General features: G+C 33.2%; 1 long non-coding RNA gene across 1 annotated transcript; it reads right to left on the bottom strand.

Annotated features, from left to right (window-relative positions):
• Nucleotides 1-621: 621 nt before the first annotated feature.
• Nucleotides 622-3,948, bottom strand: LOC135446364 (uncharacterized). The gene is made up of 3 exons (XR_010439756.1): nucleotides 3,872-3,948; nucleotides 1,971-2,051; nucleotides 622-1,164 (listed from the first exon to the last, which is right to left on the bottom strand). It is a non-coding gene; the product is annotated as an uncharacterized LOC135446364 (long non-coding RNA).
• Between the last annotated feature and the right edge of the window lie 1,299 nt (nucleotides 3,949-5,247).

Raw genomic sequence — 5,247 nt, 5'->3', positions numbered from 1 at the left:
TTTCCTCACTCTTGTTTCATTCTAACTTTTACTATTATATTAATCTTGGTTTTTTCCTTAATTTTAAATTAAATTCAGTGTTAATATACAAAGAACTAAATACTAATTCTTTCATTTATGAATCAAAACACCTACAAAATATTATTTACATATGTATTAATAAACAAAATATCTGATCTGAAGGCCTTATTCAAGTCAAAACTGTGCTTCAGGCATCAGTATACACTTCAGCAAGGTTTTTACTTAAATAAGAGCTGGAGGGTCTGGCTTAAAGTAGTAAAATAATGAATTATGTTAATTTCATATTCACAAAGACATTCAACTCTTATAAATAATTTAGCCAAATCAAAATTACTGTTGGTGTATGAAAGTGAATTAGAACAAGCATAGGGAACAAAAGTATCACAATTACAATACTAAAATCATTATAACCTTATCCCACTAAGGACTAACATTTATCTTATAAGATTATTGAGAAAATGTTCGTTTTAAAGAAGCAAAGTATTGTAAAATCATTTTCAATCTTTTTAAAATTTAAATGAATTTAAACAAGCATCCTCACCAATAGAAACACAGACAACATATTTTGTGCATTTTTTAGACTTTTAATAAAATCAGTAGTTCTTTCTTGCTGTGCTCCTGCCACATAGGCTAAATATGCTGGGCCACATTCAGTTCATATCCTTTAACAGGCAGACACTGCAACTGCATTTTGACTAACAGAGGACAATAAGCAGTAGTCTTTAATCCAAATGCTTTGAATAGAGTAATAAAACCTTATCTATGAAAACACAGAAGTTTTACTTTTCAAAGTCAAATGCAAATGTGTTGGATTAGATAAAAAGGGTTTACACACAAATATTCATCAAACACATTGAGTAAAAAAGGATAAGAGGCAAAGAAATAAAAATTAACTAGGAGGCTTTGTTTGAGAAGAATGCTGCAATACTTAAAGGAAAGTACAAGGATCTTATTAATAAAATTAATAAAATATATATTTGGAAACTACTCAATACATTTATACATTTAAAAAATCATATAACAGAATAAAAATAAACAAAAATAAAGATATAAGGTTCTAGCAATGCAAAATAGTTTTCTGGAAGATTGATCTTATGCATATTGGTTCTCCAAGCAAAGAAAAATATTGATGTAGTCCCATGGCTGTAATAAAGAAAAATGAACATTATGATTGTGTATAACAAGTATACTCCAAAAATGAGCACATTCTTTCATAAATATTTATTGTGCCCTCATATGCATACTTAACATTCTTTACTATTTATTTTAAGTGTTTCTATTTTTTTGTCTAGTGTCTTTGTTTCCATTTCTGAATTCTCCAGCTCTATTTCCATTTTCTATATTCTGCATCTGCCTATCCTATGCTTTACTGAATTATAAGCTTGCTACACTTTCCTTCTTTCTTATTCTTCCTCCCCTTCCATGTTCCATCTTTTCCTGCTGTACTATCTAGTGTAATAACAATATACTGCTGCCCAGTTTGCAGATATCTGACAATGAGTTACTGTGGTAAGGATCATCTCAAAAAGATCCAGTATGGATATAAAATGGCAGCACAAAATCTCAATTGACCTTACACAATGGGTAGTCAAATGTAAACAAGTTGAAAACAACTTCATACACACAAAAAAATAAAGTAGGAAACTAAGATATAAAAGCTGATAAACCTGGTGCTGCTTTTAGTTGTAGTGAGAAACTATCTTTTAGACTTTGTTGTGGTTTTTAAAATTATGACCTGCAAAATCAATTGTGAAGCAACTGTACTTTATTGCTAAGGCTTGTGTGAACTTCCTAGTAAAATCTTAACTGTTGATGTTACTTGATGAGCAGCATCTCTTCTGTGAACAGAGGGCTTCACCTTTCTGTACTGTCAGTCTGGCACCTCTCACAAGCTTTGAATCTCCTTTAAAAAACAAAAATAAAGATTTCACTGTCAAAACAGGTTTGACCTGACAGATTAATTGAGTGAGACATTTCAGAGATGAAGACAGTTCATTGCCCTTCAGCAATCTCTCTCATCTGGGCTGAAACTGAAAGACAATAGACAATATTTAATTAGATGCTTTTGTAAAAAAATAAAAAGAAACATAAAAGTCATCTTTTGTCTCAGTCCCTTCCAAACATAAATAAAGATAAAATAAAATACTACTGCATCCTGATTTGCACGTTTTCCATTCTTTCCCCCTAAATTTAAAGTATCTATTTGAAGCCCCAAACTGCCCATCCGATCAGCATTTTACTACTGCACAAGAACATAACTTTGTTATCAAAATGCTTAGGCAGAGCCACAGACTGAAAATCAACTCTGAGCAGTCCTATCCCATTCCCATCCCATTAGCTACTCACGCGACCCCTAACACTGGAGCCATATCCCATATCACCGGCGGGTGGTCTCATGTTAGGTACAAGGGGATTCGCCCCATCCACACTCAGGAATTGCTTATGATGCTGTATGGTAGGTTATTCATTAATCCGGAAGCAATCCTGGAATTATTGATAATGCTGTATGATAGGTTATTCATTAATCCAGAAGCAATCCTGGTGGATCCTTCTGTTTGAAGCAGGGCAAACAATAAAGAGAGATAGGGATAAGGGAATTGTCGAGCTAAGCATGATCAGAGCTAATAATGTCAAACTGACCCTAAGAGCCGTGACAATGTCAAACTGACCCTAAGAGCCGTGCCAAGCCATGGGAACCAAGCCAAGTACACCGGGAATTGACCATATTAGGATAAGAGTTCAAAAGTTTAAAGAGGAAGACTCATCAGAAGACCCGCGCCCATGAGGAAGGCAACGAAGGACCACCATGAATAATCCTCAAAATAGATGTCTCCGCCCACGCTCCGCCCACACCACGCCTCTTATGAATATGATGTAACCCTGCACCCAAGATTGTATAAAAGCTTGCTTCTGTTATGAGATAGCTAGAAATCCCTTTGTGATTTCTCCGACGCGTCGTAATAAAATACCTCCTGTCTATGCTGACTTACTTGAGTCTCTTAGGCAGTTATTCTCGCCTTTTGGGGCAAAATTCGGCATCATATTACTCTGACTTACATGTTTGGGCAGCTTATCTAATATAGTAATACTAAGCACATCTTTAATATAATATAAAATAGCTAATTTTTTATCTTTTAAACAACACATACATAGTGCTCTAAAATTATAAAACAGCTGCTTCTTTATCATAACTACTATAAAAATGTCTATGATAGAATATCCATGCATATAAAAGCCCTATTAATTAAATTAAATAAAGAAAAAAAATGCAATAAATAAATTTAATGAATTACTGATTTAATGACAACATCATGATCATGAGCTAACAGTAGATGCAACCATTTTTCATGTATGGTCTTCTCTATTGGTGTTTTAAACTGTACATGTTCCTGTTTATTAAAGCTTTTATTGAGGAAAATTATTTGCTCTTAATAATCACTAATATGATTTCTGATTTGTCTGGATGGACAGAATCATCTCAGCTTTTTTAACTGACAGGGCTCAAGGTTCTATTAAAAATGTATATACATCCATTCAGCACAAATGTGTTGTGTTGAAAAAAATTCAACACAACATATTCCAACTCTGCCAGAAATGAAGCAAAAGAAAACCTGAGTATTTTCTCAGGCTCACTTTTGAGTATCAGTCTGGTATATACAATTTTGCTTTTTCTCTACTATGACATTAACATTCAAAAACCAAATCAATCAAACAAAAAGTTGTATGAGTTCATGGGTGAGTGGCCCTGGTTTGATTCCACTATTTTATTAAGCGTTTAAAGGAATACTAGAAACATAAATCCCTCTGGTAGAGACTCAACATATTCCCCCACATTATCCAACCAGCCTACCTGGCTGCTTGAGCAAAGACAATCCAAGAAATTGGTCTGACTTTTCCCCAGGGAGGAGCAAAATCACAGCAACTTTCCAATGTAGATTATGGGAACCTTAAAATCTCCACCTGTGTGTAGTTAGGTGATCCTCTGGTGTTAATCAGCCAAGTGACTTCTGTTAAATTTACATTCCAGCATGGAATAGCTTCAGCAGATTTTAGCAGTCCATCATACCTTTGAATCTTCATAGATAATACCAAAGAGGATATTGCAAATATAATGGGGTTTTTTTAACATTCTAAAAACACTTTAAATCTTGGGAGGGGGAAAATAAGAACTTCAAGATAAATAGAAATCTAGGAAAAATAAGAATGACAAAACTATTTTTAAATGTATTTATGAAACACAAAGTTTATGTTCTTTACTTTCTAATAGCATCAGATACTTCTGGTATTTGAAGTCAAGTTGTGCTGTACAGTGGCACTAAGTGGTGCTAGTTATATTCTTTTTATTACTGTACATCTGCAGAACAGAGCTTATGTATATTATTTCTGAGATCTATAGACATCCAGCTGTGCAGCATCTACAGAAAAAAGAATTCTGTATTAAAAGCTTAGCATTAGAAGAAATTACTCCTGTATTTAAACACTATTTCTTGTACAGGTTCATTAAACTGCAGTTAACGTTATCCTAAAGAAAATTCACAGCTCTACCTTACTCTGTCATCCCAAATGGTTGGGTATTTGTAGAGATAGAGAGTAGTTCTGACAAGCACAAGACTGAATAATATTAATTCCACAGCACTTAATCTCAGAATTTATTTATATTGCCTTAAGTCATCAGCTGTATGTTATCTTGGGTTACCTTTTTCCATAAAAGTCTGGCTTTCATTTTTCAAGTGCTATTTTTGTATTTTTAATGGATATTCCTTGAGGTCTACTGGAAGGTACCTGGTACTTGGTTTTGCTGACGAATGAAACATAAACAGAATTTGTCAAGATAGAGACTAAACTGTTTTGATATATTGATAATTATGCCAAAGTAATTTGTTTCCAATTGTATTTAGTGTAGCCAATATCAATGTTCTGATTTATCACTTCCATAATCTTTTTTACTTCGATTTCTAAATTTATTTTGTCTTTGCAAAAGTGAGAAACTGCAGCTCTTATGCCTATATTCTCATATTGCAATCACTGTGTAAAATGACTGACTGCAGGTAGCATGCATAGATCCCGTTAAGAAATGTTAAACTATTTTTGGTACATTTATGAAAAAATTAATCATTTCATACAAAACTACAATTTGTTCTTTTGATTTCAAATGTCATTAACAATTTGTTAGGGCTCCTTTCAAAATGCAGGTAACATATAGACTACATAGTATTTTTACATGCT

This window comes from Zonotrichia leucophrys, chromosome 3 (genome assembly GCF_028769735.1).
Source record: "Zonotrichia leucophrys gambelii isolate GWCS_2022_RI chromosome 3, RI_Zleu_2.0, whole genome shotgun sequence".
Lineage (NCBI taxonomy): Eukaryota > Metazoa > Chordata > Aves > Passeriformes > Passerellidae > Zonotrichia > Zonotrichia leucophrys.
The sequence above is the reverse complement of the archived record's forward strand: the minus strand, read 5'-3'. Positions and strand labels throughout refer to the sequence as shown.